The sequence below is a fragment of the Danio rerio genome, chromosome 11 (genome assembly GCF_049306965.1).
Source record: "Danio rerio strain Tuebingen ecotype United States chromosome 11, GRCz12tu, whole genome shotgun sequence".
In the NCBI taxonomy this organism is placed as follows: domain Eukaryota; kingdom Metazoa; phylum Chordata; class Actinopteri; order Cypriniformes; family Danionidae; genus Danio; species Danio rerio.
Window position 1 is genome coordinate 34,088,528 of NC_133186.1, and position 22,731 is coordinate 34,111,258.

The following is a 22,731-nucleotide window of genomic DNA, read 5'->3' on the forward strand; positions in this document are numbered from 1 at the left end:
GGCAGGAAATATGTCCGCGGTTTAATTACTCTGCTAGACATCTCTATAGTGAAAACATCCGAGAAGCATTATTTCAACAAAACATTTGTTTTTAAGTAGTTTTCTCTGTCTCTGCAACACAGAAAGCCTTTGTCCCGCCCTTACGTTTCACGCGACTAGAAAAGGTCGACTGTGATTGGCTACTTTTCATGTCAGTCAAATCACCCTTCAGAATCAATTCTTAAACTTCTGAAACTGATTTTCAGCAGCTAATGTCACAAAGCACTAAAATAAACATTTTAAGCACAGCGTTGTGATCGTACGCTTCACCAAGCAGACAATGCTGATCACATCGATGTTATATTACGCATCAAAGGATTAAAAGTGTTAATTGTTTCTTTCATTATTTGGCGATTCCTCCGCGTACCACTAGGAGGAAGCCCGCGTACCACTAGTGGTACGCGTACCACAGTTTGAGAACCACTGATCTAGACTGTTGCATGCCTAGAATGAAGCATGTGGGAGGAACAGTGATGGTTTGGATTGCAATATCATGGCATTCCCTAAGCCCAGTACTTGTGCTAGATGGGCGTGTCGCCGCAAAGGACTACAGAACCATTCAGGAGGACCATGTGCGGTATTTATGCATGCGGGGTACTTAATATCAGATAATTTTAGAATACAGTATAAGATGCACTCAATAACCCTCAGTTTTATGCAAAACAAACATGCAACAAATTGAATATCAGATTTTGATCTGTCATATAAAAAATATAATTTTTTGCAAAGATGTATTTGACACAAAAACTGTAATAATATATAATACAAAAGGGCTTCTCAAAGTCTGGACTCCGGCGAGGGTATTCAATCTGGACCGGACTCCATTTTGTATTGCAAGACCATGCGTAAAGGATTCAAATTGTGAATTTCCTTTATTGATAAATGCATAAACCTTGTAAATCAACAGTTTAGTTGTTTTGTATTTTTGTAAAAAAAAAAATACGGCCCGTAATAATATCGAAGGGAAGGTTTTTCTGCATGACTCTGTTGTCATGATATCCAGTGATCATACAAGGCTTCACGGGATCGAGCGGGCTGCTTAAACGCACCACAGCTAAGCGATCATTTGAATGGATGAAGATAACAGTCTCACGGAAAAAAAAAAAAAAAACTTGAAGAGATTAGACAGTTCAAAGTTGAATGGACAGGTAAGTATGCATTTATTTTGCCACAAGCCAGCACAAAGCCATTCTGCTTGATTTGTGAAGCGTGGAAATGTGAAACACCCCTATGAAATGAAACCCGGACATTTTGAATGGCAGTATCCGCAAAATACAGATATAAGGACCGCAAAACTGCAACACCTAAAGTTTTCATTAACCACCTTTTTGTATTTATCATTTGTTTTTGGGGAAAGGTCTAGATGCAGACTGGTGCAGTTGGCCTGCATGCAATGCTTTTTAATGCCCAGACCTAACCCTACCCCCCACACTGACGACACTAGCTCCATTGAGTTATGCAGTCTCAGCTTGCATCATCATGGCTGCATCCAGATACTACTGGCCTACATTTTGGTGTGTTTTGTACAAAAATGCACTTATATTAGTGATTTTGCCACATTTGTATTGTATTTAATGTGTTTTGAATGCAAATACCACTTCATTTAAAAAATAAATAAATAGTGTTGACTTGTGATGCATGTTATGGATGCTTATTATGCAATATTACTGGTTCCGGACCTTTGACTTTAATAAAAATTCAGATTTGGGCCTTTTGATGTAGACATTGAGAACTGCTTTTATACATGGAAACACCTTGCTCTCACTTGAGATGTGTGAAAAAAAAATTTTTTTTCTTTCACTAATTATAATAAAAAGTAAATAAAAAGTCAATTTTCATTCTGGAATAAAGTAATGACCTTAAAGTGGACGAAAGATACTTCAGAACATTTTAACATTGTTTAAATCCCGTCTTTATCTACAGCCCGTTTTGAGTTTTCTTTTTCTGAAGAGCTTCACAAGTTTAGTTTTTTCTTACTGTGATTGTATTCAATTGTCTCATCATTGACTTTAATTGACATGCCATTTGTTTAAAATGGAAGCAAAGCAATTAAGCGCATCAGTGAATCTTTCAGTTGGAAATCTGTCATGGTCACCCACTGAAGAAATATAAATGGGTTGAAGCCTTCGTTGTTTTCCTCAGGCCTGTTTTTCTAGGATCAAAGAAAAAAAAGCACTTACTTTATCTATTTCTGCGTAGTCATTTTGGGAATTACTTTGCCGGAGATCCCAGTCTGTGAGTTTCAAAATCTACTGCACATACCCCTCGGCTCTAAAGGTCTGGTGTAATCCCAAGCACCCGACAGGTGCCGAGAGCCTTATTTACCCAGAGGCCTGTCACCACTCCAGACCTCTCACTTCAGCCCCGCGGCATCATGGGACATATTCCACCCAGCCAGGTGCTCCCGTCCAGCTGTCACCAACTCCTGCGGAATGAAGACAGAAAATGGCTCAAATATGTTTACATCCATTACTGCGCGTAAACACTGTGATAACGTGTTATCTCCCCTGTGCCTCTGAGACGGGAAGGATGTTTTCATACCTAAGTCTGCATAAAAAAAAAACTGCACAAACATCTGTTCTGAATGACAACAAGCCTGAGATATGGCAGTCGAAGCCATTAATTGGCATGAGTTATGAAGCAATTAACACAACTTGGTGAATTTGCTGTCCTATAGCTTTTTAGTCAGACATTAATTCTCTCCAAGTGATTCATGTCTGGAAAATTGCTAAAGTTGAGTCAAGTTTTCTTTTCTTTTTTTCTTCTTCTTTTTTTGTGACGATTTAAGATGGTAAAGGATTTGGGTCTTTTAAATTTTACTCTGCCATGATGTCCCGAATTTAGTTTTTTGTCTAGCAATTTGAAGGGATAGTTCCCCAAAAGTGAAAAATTGTGTTCAATATTCAATTATTATTAAATGTCAAGGATAACTAGAATTTTCTAAGTAAAATATTTAATATGTACACATGTACTCGATGTAATAAATGAAATAAGTGGAGAGCGTTAAATATTAATATTCATGTATTAATGAAATATTTTCTAATTGTTATAAACCTAGTAATATTAAGTCAATTTGAATAATGTAATATACATTTAATTTAATAATATGTAGTAATAGATGTGAAAGTCCCAGCATGCTTTCCATGGGATTGAATTAAGGAAAATGGGAAAATGTTTTGAAAATAAAAGCGATCTTATGTGTTTAAATTTGAGAGAAAGACTTTTTAGATTAATTTTTATTATTTTGAGTATGTTTTTTTTTTTTTTTTTAGTTTTAAGGTTACCACAATGCAGAAGAGTTGCCCTCATGTTTATAGTCTTGGCATTTTGCATGTTCTCCCCGTGTTAGTATGGGTTTTCTTCGGGTGCTCCAGTTTCCTCCACAGTACAAAGACATGCGGTATAAGTGAATTGAATGAACTAAATTGGTCGTAGTGTATGTGTGTAAATAAGTGTGTATAAATGATGGAATCCAGTATGGGCTTGCGGCTGGAAGGGCATACAGAAAACTGCTGTGGAATGAATTAAGGGACAAGCCGAAGGAAAAAGGAATTAAGTCAGTGGAAATGTTTATCCTAATTTAAGTTAAACCAAATGTACTAATTTGTTTCTAATAGGTTTTGCTTGAATTGGTAAAAGCAAATGTTCCTTCTGCAAAAACAAGATCTTGATGTGATTCATTTAAGTAAATGTAGACGCAAAATTAAAGATAATCAACTTTTACTTCATATATTTAGGAGTGTTAGGTTAAATGTTTTGACATAATATTGACAAGTTAATTGTACTTGATGTAAGAAAGTAAAATTTATTTTTGTTATATAAAACAACAAAGACCGAGGTTCAATCATTTCGATGTTTTGTTGAAGAAAAAAATAAAGACTTTGGTTGGTGTAAAGATGAGAATATGAACAGTAATTTTTCATGTTTGTGTGAACTGACTCTTTAAGGCACACTAGGGATGGTAAAGGCCCAATCCCAATTCTAATTTTGTATGCCTACGCCTTCCCCTTGCCCCTTAAAACCGAGTGTGAAGGGGAAGGGTTTAAAAATGTACCCCTAAGAATTGGAACAGCACTACAACACCTGCACAAAATTTAGCGGTTTTTATTTTAGCGTTTTTTTTTTTTTAAAGCATGATGGTAAAACTTAAACGTGGTTATAAATATATAAAAACATGTGCTTGTTTGTTGAAAAATTCGTAATGATGACAAAAAAAAAAAACTAATTTGTGGATCTCCTTTCTTCCGGATGTAATATCCTGCCGTTGTGGCTGGTGTATTCTGGGAAATTTTCTTTTCTTTTTGAGTGTGGTCCTGAAAAATCTTCGTTTGAAGGGTGAATTGGGACACCCCTACCCCTTCATAGGAAAACGCAAAACGAGGGGTAGAGGTGTCCCAATTCACTTTAGCTTGAAGGCGTAGGGTTAAGTGGAAGGGGTAGATAACCCTGCGAATGAAGATTTTTCAGGACCACACTCAAAACCAGGAGGGTAAAGGCTGATTTATACTTCTGCGTCAAGCGCACGCGTATGTTATTTCGCAGCACAGCCCTACGCCGTGGCCGTCGGCGTCTCTGACGCGCACCTCTCAAAAAATGTAACTACACGTCACAATGACGAGTAGCGCAAGCTCTGTGATTTGTCTGCTTTTTAGCACTGACGAGTCTGGGTAGGACCGAGAGCTGTGCAAGCCTGATGAAGCGATTGTTTACAAGTGTGGAGTCCTGTGAAGGAGCTCCGGATGGAAAGTTTTGTTTTGTGTTTACCTCATGGTTAAAGTTGTTGCACCTCCGCCGGTTCCTGCCTCAAAATGAGCGAGTTTGAGCCACTTGTACATTAAGAAAGCTTTTAGAAAAAAACAAAACACCAGCGAAGAAACTCGACACAGAGGAACATTAACACCTCACTGCCAGCTAGTGTTTCGGAAGTGTTATTGCAGAACACTAGAAACAGCTCGCAGAAGTATAAATGCACAGCTACGCGCACTGCATGCGCCGTGGGTCACATCGATCACTTGATGCAGAAGTGTAAACCAGGCTTAAGGGGAAGGGTGAAGGGGTAGAATTGGGATTGGGCAAAAGTTAAACATTCGGTTCTCATTTATTCATTCATTTGTTTTCTTTTCTGCTTTGTCCCTTTATTAATCTGGGGTTGCCAAAGCGGAATCAACTGCCAACTTATCCAGCATGTGTTTTATGCAGCAGATGCCTTATTAGCTGCAACCCATCACTGGAAAACATCCTTACACTCTCATTCACAAATAAACACTACGGATAATTTAGCTTACCCAATTCATCTATATTGCATGTCTTCGGACATGTGGGGGAAACTGCAGTACCCAGTGGAAACCCACGCAAACACATTGAGAACATGCAAACTCCACACAGAAATGCTGAATAACATGGGCCGAGGCTCAAACCAAAGACCTTCTTGCTGTCAGGTGAAAGCACTACCTACTGCGCCACTGTGCCGCCCACATTCGGTTATAAAAATAATATTTTTTAAATAAAGTCAATGGGTATACATCTTGACTATACTGATAACAGTGAATTAAAACTAATTTATTTGAAATATATTCAGTTTTTGTTTTCAGATGGTGAATCATAAAACATTCAGAATCAGAATTGGAATCAGTTTTAGGAAGTCTTTGGAAGTTTGTGGATTTAAAGCACCAGATGAGCACAGAGTGTGCTTATATTGTCAATACAACAATCTTTATAGTCTTTCAGTTTTTGACAATAAAAAAATCAACTTTTGTGAATCATTTTTCACCAAGTGAATCTCTCACACCTCAAGATTGACCAAGCACAGAAATATTGTCTTTTAAGTTACATCAGTGTGTTTGGAATTAATGAGAAATGGGTCCTGTGGTGTTAGCGCTGCGGTCGTCATTAACCGAACCCCCCTGTGTTCAGACGTGGATATTCTCCCCTCTTTGACTCCTCGCATCTCTCTGCGGGTCTCCATCTTCTCTTGTCGTTCCAGACCCCCAAGGCTTTTCTGTCCTGTGTCTGTGTTCTTCATTCACCTTTATGCTTGCCATTTCTTTCTCTTTTTACCCTCCCTCTCTCTTTCACGCTACTATTAACATATCCCTGATCGCAGTTTTGTCATTTACTTCAAGGACAAAGCAACAGGCTACATTTATGTCCTTCTTTGGTTTCTCCACTTTTGAATAAGTCACCTCTAATTTTAAGCATGAAACTCTTCTCCATAATTACCACTTTGGATTTTATTCCTTCGTGTTTTTTTCTTGAAAAGTTTTTACAGCTTTAAATCTTTTGCTTTTGGATTATTTCTGTTTTTTTTCTTGTTTCTGTATGTTTTTTGCATACCATATTAAAATCAAAATTCTAATCCTTGTATTTACACCCTTATATAGCCTCTTGTCTTTGAAACATGCTTGTCCCCTACACCCCTACTTGCTCTTTGCATTCCTCTGACTCTGGCTTACTTGCTGTCCCTCGGTACCACCTTTCTTTAATGAGGGGCAGATCATTTAGTGTTATTGCACCCAAACTTTGGAACTCTCTACCAAGTTCACTCCATTCTTTTAATAATATCTTTGAATTCAAATCTTTACTTAAAACTCATTTGTTTTCTGAATGCTTCACTACTGATCTGACAAACTGACCACTGTTTGATTTTCCATTTTGTTATATTTGACTCCCTGTATGTTTGTGTAGCTAATGTTGTCTCTACTTATTTATTTTTCTTTTAATGTCTGCTTGTACTATCTCTTTTTTTCACATTTTTGTAAAGTGTCCTTGAACTCTGGAAAGGCACTGTATAAATACATTTATTATTATTATTATATTACTATTATTATTATTATTATTATTATTATTATTATTATTATTATTATTATTATTTTGTTATGTTTTGGTTTGTTTTTATTAGTGATTGTTTTTGTTTATTTTAATATATTTTTAATTGATTTATTTTTGGATATCTGTATTTGTATTTTATTTTTGTGCCATCCATCTTGTATAGATTTTATTTAAATACAACTTTGCTATTTTACGTTGAGAAAACATCATGGGAAGCCGATGGATTGCATAATGTTTTCTTTGTGTCTGCAGTATGGACTTGAGCGGATCCTTGGAGAGGAGACGAGTCTGGCACTGTTGGCCCAAGCCATTGACCCTTGTCAGCCGGCCATGATGACAGATGTGGTCAAACTGCTCTCTGCAATCTGCATTGTGGGAGAAGAAAATACGTAAGCCTCCCGCCTCGCTTCTTTCCAGTTGAAATCAATTAGATTATGATGCAATTATTGTTCTTTCTGATTTCAGCCTCCTTCCATTATTTAAACCCCCTCAATTATAGATTTTCTATTAGACTTTAATGTCCCCATTGTAATTTTGTTTAACATCAGCGTCATCAAAAGGAGCATCAGATATTCATTTCATATATTTTTTAAGTGGCCCAGTGTGTTTTTGGGTTGCCGTTTGTTGAGCTTACACACAATGGCGTCATGATACTAGCATTTTTTTGTTTGATGTAAACTCTCACTTTACAATTTCTTTAATTATTTATTTTGAAGCAACGCTTTCTGCGAGGACTATTTATGTAGTCGCATAGCCTTGTGCACATTCTTACTGAGCCTTTTTGCTCTTTTGTATTCTGTTTGGTCTTTTTGCATTCAGCTTATAAGCAGAGCGTACATTTAGCTCACACGCACAAAGCATTCATCATGACTACTTCATCTTTTAAATATAAGCTCCATGTAAACACTGAAAGGACCAATTGTCTTTGGTGAAAGGTATATTAGCAGCAGTAAGTGCACTCAAGGCGTCCTCCATACTGATAAGATGTGCAAGCCCAGCATGACCCGCTATGAAAAATGTAAAGGCAAATCAAAGCCGTGACCCTAACTTTTTGCTTATTTCCTGCATGAAGTTTGGAGAAGGTCCTTGAAGCCATCACCACGGCAACAGAAGGAAGAGGGGTGGCCCGATTTAACCCAATCGTCCAAGGCCTTAGTGTTCGCTCCGTCCAGTTACAGGTAAGCGATCACCGCTCTTCATATAGCTTCTTGTTCATTCATCTTCCCTACAACACCCTCCTGACCTCCTATTTGAAAATACAGGTATACATATTTATACCTCTGATAACTGCAACTGAAAACTGCTCCCGAGTTGAATTGGTGGCACTTTCTATAGAAACTGAAAATAGGATCACTGTGACCTGTGTACACGCAATTTTTCTGCTCCCCCCCTATTCAGTGTATAGTGAGATTTATTAAACACATATATATATATATATAAATATTTATATATTATATATATATATATTTTTTTTTTATATTTGACTTTTTCAGTCAGTACACTTAGTAAATATGAAACATTTAGTTTAGTTTAAACTTTATTGTCTGTTCTGCTTTGTGAGAAAGGAAATTGGTCTTTAACACTAGTAACTTGCATACATTTATACAGCAATCACATAAAACTTGTTGTCCGTGGGGTCTTAAATATTAAAAGTGGATAAATCAATTTAGAGAAATGTTAGGCCCTTAAAAATACTTAAATGCTGTTACAAGGTAATTATTTTTGAATATACAATTGTATAATTATAGTTGTATGTTAAAGTTTGAAATTCTGGGATGCTGTGAACTTAAGAAATTGATAAAATTCTGCTATATTTGATGTCACAATGCTTTGTTTACTGCAGTAATGAAGGCAGCACTATTATTTGTTCTGTTGTATAGGCGACACCTTCTGGATTAACATTTTTCTAAAGTATACGAGTAATGTTTTAGTTTAGGATTAGTTTCTTACAATCAATATTTAGCTCGCAGGAACTCTCACATGGTCGCCCACTGAAGCTAAGCAGGGCTGCGCCTGGTCAGTACCTAGATGGGAGACCACATGGGAAAGCTAGGATGCTGCCGGAAGTGGTGTTAGTAAGACCAGCAAGGGGTGCTCAGCCTGCGCTCTGTGTGGGTCCTAATGCCCCAGTATAGTGACAGGGACTCTATACATCACAGTGAGCTCCGTCTTTCAGATGAGATGTTAAATCGTTAATAGTCCCAGGATGTCCTTTAAAAAAAAGTAGGGTTTAACCCCGGCATCCAATAACAAAATGTGTGTTTTATGCAAAAATTTATTTAAATTCCTTACGCCGATTAAGAAACTTGAATAGGCCTCGGCTACTATAATGAAGAATGTCCAATCTAAAATGTAAAACTAAAAATATAATACTTCTGACACATGAAAGTGTAAAGCCTGCAGCCCACAACAAATGCTGCTGTGCCGTCAGCCAATCATTGCAATGCTGATCATGATTTCGAGGATCGATAGCTCTGTCCTCCACAACACACACAGTGATCTCAGATCAGTTGCTCCATTTTAATCTGATTCGTGAACTTGTTTGAAATTAGCCAGAGATCAGTTATCCAAATTTAAAAGATCCAGAATATGCCAAATCATTTAAGATCATTTAAGCGAGGTACGAAGAACGGACCTCTGCCCTACTATTTTTCCCTTCATGATGACTGCTTTATAAAATCTATATCAACTGCTCTTGTTTGACTACCCAGACATAGCTCTTTTGTTTTTCCAATATTAGTATGTAATGAACTTTTGCCAAACCAATCTGTGATACTACTAATATATTTAAAATATAAGGAGCTATTCATTTCTACAAGTTAGATTATTAAATGAAACCTGAGTACAATTCTTAGCTAAATATTTATTCTCTTTAAGTGAGTTTTTATGTTACAACACTAAATATAATAATTAAGATTTTTTTTAATTCAGTGGTTGCACACATTAATGTTTAGAATCCCTAGTCGCCGGTTAATTAACACTTCAGTATAAAGTAACAGTACCCATTTTCACAGCGCTGTTCACACTATTGTGACAGACTGGTGTTGTGTGGATTGCTCAGGTGGGGAAATACATTTACTTTATATATACCATTGCATTTTGAAAGTTTCCCTCGGAGAGTTGAGGGCCAGTAAATGGTCATGCTGAGATGAAGCACCAGCAATTTGCTTGATAGTGACTTCAATATAACGATGAAGTCACAGGCCCTGAATCACCTCTAAAATGCAATTTACACTTTAAAATCCCCTGGCGTCTGTGTATAGAGGCCTACATTGAAAAAGATCAGAAAACAAATGAGCAAGTCTGCTTGTTAACGACCAGTCCTTTATACTAGAAAAGCTTATATAAGTGAAGATGCTTAATGCTCCCTTAAGCTGCACGGTGCTTATGCAGGCATTAACACTGTGCTTAATTTGAATGAATGAAACATTATTAAAATAACCTGATTTTCAGTCTTTTTCTGACAAGTCAACATGACCTTTTGTTTAGCAAGCACACTCGGGTGCTCAGGATACTTGTAAAGCGCAGAGATTAGTGCTGCCAGTTATATCTCTTCATTTGCATTGTAAAGCATAAACTGGCATTAGTCAAACATCCCTGATGAGATTAAACATAGCCATTCCATAAATAATTAATAATTTGATTAGTTGTGTTTAGCCCTGTGCCCGCAGATAGGACAGAAGTGCACCACAAATCTTGTGAGGGACAGTTTACTCAAGTACTCCAACGGGAAATTTATATCACATTTGTTTGGTATTCTTGATGCATAAGCTGCAGTTGATTTTAATAACAGGATAGATCATGACTAAATCAGAGCAATGGAAAATGAATTCTATGTTCTGTGTTTAAATTATATATAATTAAAGTGGTTTCAAAATCTAAAAATCTGCTTATGTAAATGGCCTTTCTGAAACCATGATACTTTTTATGTTTTTGTTTGTCTACCTGCTTTTGTTTTTGTATCTGACTGTCTGTCTGTATGTCTGTTGGTGTCTGTCAACCTTTGTGTTTGTCTGTTTATCTATATGTCTGCCTTCATCTGTCTATGTGTCTGGCTGTTTGTCTGCATCCCTGTCTGTTGATATGTTTGACTGTGTGCCTCCCTGTCTGTCTACATGTCTGATAGTTTGCCTCCCTGTCTGTCTATTTGTCTGTTTGTATCTGCCTGCATCCCTGCCTCTCTATATGTTGTTCTGTCTGTGTCTGCCTCCCTGTCTGTCTATGTGTCTGTCTGCCTACCTGTCTTGTCTATGTGTTGGCCTCCATGTCTGTCATGTATGTTTGCTTGTCTATGTGTCTGCCTGTCTGCCTTCCGGTCTGTCTATAAGTCTGCCTGTCTTTCTATGTGTCTGCCTGTCTGTCTGTCTGTCTGTCTGTGTGTGTCTGTCTGTCTGTGTGTGTCTGTCTGTCTGTGTGTCTATATGTATGACTGTCTGCCTCCCTGTCTGTCTGTATGTCTGACTGTCTATACGTCTGGCTCTGCGTCTCTGTCTGTCTGTCTGCCTATCTGTCTGTCTGTCTGCCTGTTTGTCTGCCTGTCTGACTGTATATGTGTCAGCCTCCGTGTCTGTCATATATGTTTGCTTATCTGTCTGTGTGTCTACCTTGTCTGTCTGTCTGCATGTCTGACTGTCTCCTTATCTGTGTGTCTGCATCCCTGTCTGTATAAATGTCAGTTTATCTGTGTCTGCTTCCATGTTTCTCTTTGTCTGCCTTTCTGTCTGTGTATATGTCTGCCTGTCTTTCTATCTGTCTGTTTATTTGTCTGCCTTACTGTCTGTTTATATGTCTGCCTGTCTTTCTATATGTCTGTCTGTCTGGTTGTCTGCCTGTCTTTATGTCTGTCTGTCTGTCTGTCTGTCTGTCTGTCTGTCTGTCTGTCTGTCTGTCTGTCTTTCTGTCTGTCTGTCTGTCTGTCTGTCTATATATCTGCCTGTCTGTGTACAGTGAGCATGCAGGTATCTTCTAGCTTATTGTGTTTGTCTACTAAATAAAATCTGATCTGTATGTTGTCTTGTTGCATGTTAGTGTGTGCCTAATCTTTGAGAGCAGCTCCTCTGCAGTGTGCTGGCCCTACAGAACGGCATGCGCAGCTTCAGCTGTGTTCACTTTGCCGCTTCATTGTTGAGGATGATCAAAGTAGCAGTGTTTTAGTTTAATTGGTAGCAGAGGGAGGTGAAAAAGAGGCACTGAGCTTTCCCTTAAAACATGCATAGCGTTTGCACATACTACCTCATATCCTGCGTTCAGCATAAAACACCAACTCAGCAGTTAGATTTTCACCAAAACATATATCCTTTTGACTTAATGGCAGAAGTGAATGCTTTACTGTGACCTGTAGAGAGCAGAATGTTAGTGGATAGAGCACTTAAAGCCAAATATTATGTTCAGCATGCTAACAACACACTTATATCTCCAGTTCAAAAGCTTTTTATAGTGTTGAATAGTTAATAGTAAGCAATCAGATGCACTACATTAAGCAGGTCACACAGGAAACAGACTCTTATCCATTGTTTTCTCTCATTTGAATTGTTATTGCTTAAATGAGGGAAGAAAACAGGTTAGGAAAAGTTGGTTAATCTCCATGAACCCCATTGTTTGAAGCATCTAGTAAACTGTATTGATTGACTGGTTATTGTTCTGGGTTTGCTAATAGTCAGCAGTGATGTCTTCTTAACCACATACATCATTTATCAAAGACTCTTATTGCTGGGAACTATTTGGGAGCCTCTCTTTTTCATTCCACTCTCCAGTTTTAGCTGGAGATATTTAGGGGTTGTATCTTCAAATAGATGCTCTTGGAGACAAATACTCAGACTGCATAAAGTTCAGTTTGTTTATGTAGCAGTGAGAGGCAGGGAGCGCTCAGGGTCAGCCGTACACTGCACTTGAGAGGTTTATTTTTGAGGAATTTTTCAAGCTTGAGGATACAGAGTATTTTCTTTTTTTGCTCGAGTCTGCGCTTATCCATGGGAGTTAGTAAATGATTCAGCATGTTTTTTTATCGCTACATAATTTCTGTTTTCATGTCTGTCTAGTGGATATTTCTTTTAGCACTGTATTAGTCTGAGCTAATGGAGGGTAAGCGATTCTCACAGGAATGCATTTTTTTTTTCTTTCTCTCCTCATCCTCTTCTCTCACCACTCCCATCTCTTGCCGTGCATCTGAGCAGGCAGATTAAGAAGAGAGTAAAGTTATTAATGGTAGATATGTTTTTCCTTCCCTTCATGAGAGCTGTCAGCAAGTGTCTCTTATAGGCTCAACTTTGCAGAGATTTCCTCCACTGTTCAGACGCTGAGCCACACAAATATGAAAAATACAGTGCCATTGACTGTTAAATTAAAGGCTGCTCCTTATGAAAGACCTATTTTGCACTAACAGGCCTCGTAAAGGACTGAACAGGATTTATTTATATTTTTTCTAACAGCCCATCACAATTTTTATTCATTGTCATCTTTTTTGACCCTTGTGTTTTGGGTTAAATATACATCCTAATATTTGAGCACTTAAGTAAAAATATTAATTCTTCGAATAACAGACTGTTGACTTTTTGAACCACTTGTTTTTAGTGAATACAGCCCAACCATTATAGTCTGATTGGCAAACTAATGATGCGTGTGCATGTTGTAATTTGTATTAATTATTGTCTTGTGTTTTGACTTTTAAGATTAACATTAGAAATTAGGGATGTAACGGTATCAGAATTTCACGGTACGGTAATACCTCGGTATGAATGTCACGGTACGGTATTTATTGAATCATTTACAGGAGAAAAAAAAAACTTTTGAAAATACTCCAAAAAAGTGCCAAAAGTGTCAATGACATACAAATTAGCCATCTATCTGTTAACTTTGAAACAGGAACTTCAATTTTAATAACAAAAAATTATTAAACCATGTAAAAAAAAATAAAGTTTCAATTTAGTATTGTTAAAAACTCATCACATTTAACATTTAATCACTCACTTAGATAGAGATGGGTTTAAAGGAAAATTATCATATAACTATAATCTGGTAAAAGCTGGTATCTCTGGGTATTTACAATGTCCCCTGCAACAGAAAAAACCCCTCTCATTTGGGACTGAGGATTCTGGGACAAGAGAGATATGACTTGGCCCATGTTGACAGCAGTGGGGTAACGTTGTGCATTGTCTTTCCCCCACTTGAGAGGACAAACCATGAGTGAGATAGAGATCTCTTTGCGGTACAAGTCAATGTCTGCATCAATCTGAACAGTGTGCTGTGTTTCTGCAGTCCCCATGACTGTTATTAGTCGTATTCCCCAACTTGCAGGCACGTGCACACATAGGGCTCAACCTGTGCAGTGTACATGCACTTTTTAGTCTTGGATAGAAAATGCCCTTCCAAAACGATCAAAAGTGCCCCCGCGACGCGACACAACCTCCGTCCAGTCCAGCCCTTCAGTAGGCGCGCGATAACACCTCTCTTGAGTATGCGCGCTCAACCCCCCCTCGGCGCTTTACAATACGCGCGCCACAACACAGCTGATCAGAACGCGCGCGACAGCACCGCTATTCAGCACGCGCGCGGCGACAACACCCGCTTTAGGTTCGATCATTTCCATCTTTTTTTCATCTCCGCTACCAGCAGCACACTCCATTTCCGCATTACTGGATCTGTAGCGACAACAGACCGCAAAGGATTATGGCCACGCCGGGGCTGATGGGAAATGAAGTTTCAGCTACCTCCCGTTCGCTTCATTCGCCTGAGCAAATTTTCTCAGAAGACCTATAGTTTTACCGAGTCATGCGACTTCGGTAATATCGAAAAAATTTAATATTGCGGTATGACGGTATTTACAATACCGTTACATCCCTATTAGAAATACTTAAGGATGCTCTGATCAATTGGCTGGAGATTGGTATCGGCTAATAATTACATGCCACAACTTGATTGGTACTCGTTAATTTGGCCGATTTCGTGAACTGATCGCAAGTGTTTGTTTATGAGTTTACAAGCAGAGAAAGATTTAAGCATCAGAATCGGTACTCTGTATCGGCCGAACACCATGACAGGGTGTTCACATCGACTGCAAAAAATCCTGATCAGAGCATCCCTAGAACTATTGCCTACCTCTTTTCTATGGTTAGGGATATAGTTTTTAAATAGATGAATAGATAAACCAAATAGTTGTTGAAGTCAGTTCTGTTTAGTGGAATTCACAAACAAAAATTACTTTTCTCTTTGTTTGTATTTTAAAATACTCATTAACTATTTAAAACACTCATGAACCCTTTGTACAACGCTGACAAGTCAGTGTTATCTGATTTACAAACACTTACAAGTTGTTTGTTAAAAGAATTAAGTGATTTATGTCATAGTACCTTTTTAGTTTAGCTAAATATGCTGTTTTTTAAATGATCAGAACACCTAGGAAGTATTTTTATTAAGTCAAAATATTGTGCATTCACGCTTGCTAAGTATCATTTGACTATTTGAAAATGTTTTGCGTCTGTTAAAACACCTGAAAATGAGAGTCTTTGAAAACGACATCATGGGCACGGATTAAAGAAAATCACAAACAAACACACTACAATGGCGAATGGTAGTATTGTTGTTGCTCAAGTGTTTGCTGATGCTTCATCAGCTACATTAAGTGTGCATTTACTTCACAATACAACCAACAGTGGAGACCTATCATACACACATAGCAAATACATACACACCAATGCCATCATTACCTACAGGTACTGCTTATCAACAAGCTGACCACACCAAACACTGCTCTGGCATACTTAATAAAGCATTTTTTTCCCGTTTCTGCAGGATCATTTTGAAAAATGTTGTGTGAAGGTGAAACTTTTTAAAAAGCAAGGGAAGAACCTTTCCATTTTGGCTGCATCGCTGTTGTGTTAACAGAGATCTTTGTGTGCTTCCAAATGAATCCTGTAATAGTTTATATGGAATGTGACCTCAACAAAGATCAAAGTCATTCAAAATATACTGATGTTTAGTCTCAATAATGATATTGTGAACACTAAGCTAACCTAAACTACATTAAATGTTTTGTTTAGGGTTTTAGTATTGACCAAGAGAACCAAGTTACAAGTTTGAGAACATCCTATAAGGCTGTTGCGATATCATATGGATTTATCTGACAAATCCTTCTGGTAACCAACCCTGTGCCCAACCTGTTTTGTTAAGAGTTAGTACTATAAATAATTTGGAAACGGTGTGGATCGTCAAGTAATAATCCATTATTAAACCACTAGACATTATGTGAACATGAGGTACAGACACAAGCCGCTATACGGGCAATTCACTGTCTGCTCAATACACCTCAGTCCTCTGAATGCACCAGTGCCTTTTAACTAAACACTCTCTCTCTCGCACGTGTGATTGAGGACGTCGTGGAGAAGGCTGATCAATAATTGATGATCTGTGTTGCTTGAGGAGATGAATAGTAGTTTTTGACTGAGGTGATGGAATCCTTTATGTTGGCTGAGCTCTCTGTGAGAGTCATAAACCACAGTGATGCTCTTCAACCGATCCAAACGGCAGTCTTGTATACGTTGCAAGCTGAATGCAAGCTGTCTTCTACCTCAGCCAGACTTTCAAGACCTTGAACTCTTTTCTTTAAAACCAAGCCATTTGGACTAAACTCATAGCGGCATGCAAATGACATCACAATTTTAAGCACATTTTGTGCAAGTTTGCTTCAATGTGGTTGTCTTGTTTTAATTGTGCGATAGCACTGCTGTCTGCGTGGTTGACCTTGATCTCTAACAGGTTTCACCAATTGAAACTATGTTTGAATGTTTCAGATCTTACTAAGCTATGCGAGTGTTTAAGGCTGAGGTTCTTTGACTGAAACATTGCTATTTTTTCATCTCAATAAAGAATACAGCAATGTGTAGATTCTTAAAACCACAATTTTTTGTTGTATAAAATCTGTTTAATTTTATGTATTTCTAAATGTGTATATGTGTATTCAAAAAAACTAAAATGTTTCTTGAGAAGACGCTTTCTGTATACTCACCAAGGAAGCATTTACTTGATTGTAAACACTATTCCAGATGCAACAGACTTTGTTATATTCATTTAATGCAGGGGTCACCAATCTCGGTCCTGGAGGGCCAGTGTCCCTGCAGGGTTTATCTCCAACTTGCCTCAACACACCTGCCTGGATGTTTCAAGTATACGTAGTAAGACCTTGATTAGCTTGTTCAGGTGTGTTTGATTAGGGTTGGAGCTAAAATCTGCAGGACACAGGCCCTCCAGGAACAAGTTTGGTGACCACTGATTTAATGCATCCTTGCTAAGTTTAAAAACAAACAAGCAAACAAACAAGCAAACAAACAAACAAACAAACAAACAAACAAACAAACAAACAAGCAAACAGATTAAACATCACTAAACATCAATATAGAAGTGTATGCACTACCTGACAAAAGTCTTGTCGTTGATCCCAGTTATAAGAGCCACAAATAATAACTTGACTTCTAGTTGATCGTTTGGAAAAGTGTCAGAAGGTAGATTTTTCCCATGCATCATCTGTTGAACTGCATCCCAATAATCACGAATACTGCTGAAGACCTAATGGAACCAGCACGGACTCAAGATTCTCACAGTAATCAGTCAGGTTTGTCGATGGAAAAGTCATGGTTTGGCGTTACATTTAGTATGGCGGTGTGCGAGAGATCTGCAGAGCAGATAGCAACATCAACAACCTGAGCTATCAAGGCATTTGTGCTGCCCTTTACATATCAGACCCTAGAAGAGGGCAAACTCTTCAGCAGGATTGTGCTCTTTCTCATACTTCAGCCTCCAAGATCAAAGTTCCTGAAAGCAAAGAAGGTTAAGGTGCTCCAGGATTGGCCAAACTAGTCACCAGAGTTAAAAATTATTGAGCATGTCTGAGGTAGGATGTAGGAGGAGGCACTGAAGATGAATTCAAAGAATCTTGAAAAACTCTAGGAGTCCTGCTAGAATGCTTTTCTTTTGCCATTTAAGAGGATTTTATCAATACATTATTTGAGTCATTGCAGAGATGTATGGATGTAGTCATCCAAGCTCATGAGTCATACACAATATTAATTCTTTTTCCACTGCATCATGACTTTATATTCTATCCTGTACATTATTTCTGTTAAGTGACTTTTGCCTAAGCAATGTCAGACCCTTTTGTCCTAATTAAATAAGTAAAAATCTGAGGCATGATCATGTTTTATTTTGGTATAATAAGCATAATCTATAGGCCTTTAACTTTCATATAAGCCACTTCTGATACCAAATGATCAACTAGAAGTCAAGTTAATATTTGTTGTTCCTAAACGTTGGATAAGCAACAAGACTTTTATCAGGGAGTGTATGTATGTGTAAGGTACACATTTAAAAGGAAATTATTACCAAAACTTTTTTTTAATGAACATAAATGTAGTATTTCAACATGATTACATTTACACTCCCTTTGCAATTCAAATTGACAGCCTCAGACCTGCATATGTGTATATATACACACACACACACACACACACACACACACACACACACACACACACACACACACACACACACACACACACACACACACACACACACGAATGCTTTTACTGAATTTTATCTTCTCCCTTTAGGTGGCTTGCATGCAGCTCATCAATGCCCTCGTAACGTCTCCTGATGAGTTGGACTTCAGGCTGCACATCCGAAATGAATTTATGCGCTGCGGCCTGCGAGAGATCCTGCCGGTAAGCGGCTCGACCACTGCCTGTGTATTAATATTTAAATGAGTTGTCCACTTGAGTGAAATATTGTAAAATGGGTCTGCAAATAATTTATAAGGCCTGAAGGAGAGGTCGCTCTGCTGAATCAATACCTACAGCCAGGATTGGATTGGTCTCTTTCTCTCGGTCCGTCTCCTCTTGGCATTCTGAATGTGGTTATGTTCTATCAACAAACGACTCAAAACTGCCTGAACAAAACAGCAGAAGTGTGTGAAATGAAAGCCAGAGTGTGTGAGTGAGATAGATTACTGCCTCACGCATGTCTTATTTATTATTCAAAACAGAGACTGCCTCGGAAACAGGACGGCAGAATACAAAGAGCTGGAATGGAAGTGAAATTATTATTTTTAAAAACGTTTATCAATTTCTGAAAATGCGGTTTTGTCACTGCTTTTCTTTTCCTTGTCTTAACGTGCCCATGTTCTGCACATTTGGCTCATTTTCTTCTTAAAGTCCACTTAAAATGTTAGTCATGCTTTTTTTTCGACAAAAGCACTTGAATAGAATTTTCAACCATATAATTTTGCAGTTTTTTTTTTCACGTACTTCTAAGAATTGGGCCTGTTTTTTGCTCTAATATCTGTAGACCTTCTAATGTATAAGTAGTTTTAGTTCACCTAAAAACAAAACATTATTTTATGAATTACAAACTCTCCTGTCATTTCAAACCCCTGATATATTAGTTAATCTTCAGAAACCTAAGCCTCATCCTCCATAAACAGTAGGGTTCCTTATTGAAATTTCAGAAAAGGACCACAAAAAATCCCCATAACAGATCATGTTTATTCAGTGGATCAATCTGAATATTACTGTATCAAGCTATGAGAATACTTTTTTTGCACACAGTGTCAGTATAGGGCCCACGTTCTTCTCACAAATCACTGTTTAGATAAGTCTGTGCTTTGTGTGAAATGGAGGAAGTCGCTGACTAACACTGAAGATAAAAAAAAAGTACAAAAAGTAAATAAATTGTTACAGTAGTTATTTTTTTAAATTTGTTTACACAATAGTATTTTCGAAGCCTAATCATATTCTGATTGAACGACTGAAGTTATATAATCTGTTTTGGGGATGTTTTCTGGACTTCACTCTTAGATTTCTCATAAAATATCTTAATTTGTGTTCCAAAGACACAAATTTTTGGGTCGACTAACCAATTTGTCCATTGATTCAATTCAGTTCAATTCAATTCATGCTTATTTCTATAGCGCTTTTACAATGTAGATTGTGTCAAAGCAGCTTAAGGCAGAAGTTCTAGTAAACTGAAAATGTGTCAGTCCAGTTTTTAGAGTTGAAGTTAAAGGTGCAGTAGATGATCTGCCAAAATGCTAACCGCTTAGCAAATGATCTTTTGACGGATCTGCGTGAACAGATGAGCAGAAGTCCGAATCTACATTTGCATTTGCAGTTTCAGCTACTTATCGGGTTTATGGGATTTATGTTTGGCCAACAATATTTAATTGGATGAACATTTTTTAGTTTCATGCCTTACCCAGGATATAAAAATACATATAAACACATTTAGATCATTTACTTTAATCATTACTATTAGACAGTGAAGAGACTTTCAACCAGCTCAACAAAACATGTTTCAGAAGGCAATCTCCTACTGCACTTTTAACTGTTCATTGCTGAAAAGTTTTCACTGCTGAAAGTTCAAACACTGAAGAGCAAATCCATCGATGTGCTTCTCCACAAGCCAGAGGGCGACAGTGAGAAACAAACTTCACCAATTGACAAAAGTGAAGAAGAAAAGAACCTCGAGAGAAAACCAGGCATAGTTAGGCACGACCATTTCTCCTCTGATCAAATGTTATACGAGGCTTTGAGTTATATGGGGATTATAGAGTTATTTGATGTATCTTCAAGTGCTTATCATAATATAATATACATAATATTATTATTATTGTTATTATTATTATTATATACTACAACATATTATTTTTCAATTTCTAATGGGTTCAATAATGTTACAATATGGTCACAATATCGCATCACATGAACCTCATTCAAGAGCACCATGTTTCGAGTTTTTAGAAGCAGACTCATTCGGTGTGAATAAACCCTTACCCTGTAGTGCTTCAACACTGTATAATAGGCACAAAACTATGCATAGTAGAGCATTTGATGTAGAATTGATGAGTCCTTTATGAATTGCAGTGATGCTATGCAATCGATGCTGAACATAAGAGGTACTATAAAAAGCATACTTTTACTGTGGTATAAGCGTTTGTGGAAATGTTGGTGGTTATTTGTTAATGTACTCATGGCTCTGAGATCATTATTGCTATTATTTTCTAAATGAGATGACTTCTGTTTTTGCAATCCAGTGTCAAGCACACAAGTGGACAGAGGTGAAATTTGCCTGGTTTATTGCTTTCAATTAATTCCAGACTAGCTTTGTCAATATAAAGTACAGATACTTCTTCAGTCTTGTAGTGTGCACATGGATTCAGTTTTAATATTGTTTACGTGGCCTTTTAATGAACTCTGAATTGTATGTCTAGACATCTATATATATATTTTTTTTATAAAGATCAAAGAATATCAATGTTTTAGTGTTGTGACCCATTTAATTTGTTCTTTTCTTCCTGGTTTCCCCTTGCCCTTCACTCAATGTAGAGCCTGAGTGTTGTAAAAAATGATGCTCTGGATATCCAGCTGAAGGTCTTTGAGGAACACAAGGAGGAGGACATGATTGAGTTCTCCCATCGCCTGGAGGACATCAGGAGTGAACTGGAATATCCTTCTGACGCTCGCATGCATACAATTTCATTTCATATTCTGTCCACACTTAAACGCTTCTCAGAAAGCTGGTCCTCCCTTGTGTCCTCTTCTCTTTCTTTCTCCCACTCATACTTTGATCCTTAGAGAACCTCCAAAAATATTAGGATGGTCATGTGGAATGTAATTGTTATCTATGCCAACCATGCACTGCCCGAAATAATATTGGTTTCTTTGATATAATCATTCCCATACATTATCCTGAACCCTTTGATTTCATTAGTGGAGTTTTGCAAGTGTCATGCTGTGACCGTACTAGTCAATACTTCTTTGCTGTGTGTTTATATCTACACTGCAGCCATAGAGAGCTCTTTTCTTTTGTAGGTTTCCAGTTGTTGCTTTTGTTTGACCAGTGCTTGAGTGCTCCTTAACAGTGCATACTGATATTGGGGATGTCTTTAATGTATTGTACTGTTCTGTGAAGGACTCAGCCGCTGAGAGCTATTTTCTATCCATACTGCAGCACCTGCTACTGGTCAGGAATGACTATTTCACACGGTGAGTTTGTTTTATTTCATTTGCTCTCATTTTGTTTAGTTTCATTTCATTTGTGCTATAATGTGTCTACCATTGGTAATTTTTCAAGTTAAACATTTTCAACATCAGTCCCATAGTTTTATTTTTTTTATTTTGTTCTTTTACATCTTTTATTAAAATCTTTATGAATTTGGGAAAGTAATAAAATGATTTACTGAGTATTTATATGGACACCAATAATCTGAGTTTAAAGCGATTAAGACAATACTCTGATTAAGAGTCTACAACAGTAAACAGTGATATTTGATGACCTTAATCTAATTAAAGTCATAATCAAACTAAACGGAAATGGAATTAAAGTATGGAGTGTGGATTATGCCAATTTTAGTCATATTATTGGAGTGCCATGCAGACATGTAAACACCGTAATCAAACTATTATTGTGGTGTAGGGTTTTCACTGCATTTTGACACAGGATAGTTTATACACCAGTGCTTCCCACAGATAGACTTTACTTGGGCGGGCCGCCTAGGTATATTAAGGACCAAGTATATTTGTTGATGACGCATAATACTGTTAATAATATTATAATAATACTATTATTTCCATCCTTTTATACTTTTTTTGTATCCATGCAAGAAAGCCAAACTATCGTGATTGATTAACCAGTAGAAAATCTTCTCTCACTCTGTACGTTTTCTAATGCTGGTTCTGTGTGCGCAAGAATTGTCAACACTCACACAATCTCACGTCTTCTGCAGACCCACACGAGAGAAACATTAAATTATGAATCATTTAATAAATGATTCTGATAAACTTAACTATATACATAAGAGAGAATAAAATATGCTGATTGCAA

General features: G+C 37.4%; 1 long non-coding RNA gene across 2 annotated transcripts; it reads right to left on the bottom strand.

Annotated features, from left to right (window-relative positions):
* Positions 1 to 613: 613 nt before the first annotated feature.
* Positions 614 to 17,654, bottom strand: LOC141376634 (uncharacterized). 2 transcript variants are annotated; one of them, XR_012387229.1, is made up of 4 exons: positions 17,273 to 17,613; positions 12,100 to 12,202; positions 2,302 to 2,464; positions 614 to 2,191 (listed from the first exon to the last, which is right to left on the bottom strand). It is a non-coding gene; the product is annotated as an uncharacterized lncRNA (long non-coding RNA). The 2 variants fall into 2 exon arrangements; XR_012387230.1 differs by lacking the exon at positions 12,100 to 12,202 and having other exon boundaries at positions 17,273 to 17,654.
* Between the last annotated feature and the right edge of the window lie 5,077 nt (positions 17,655 to 22,731).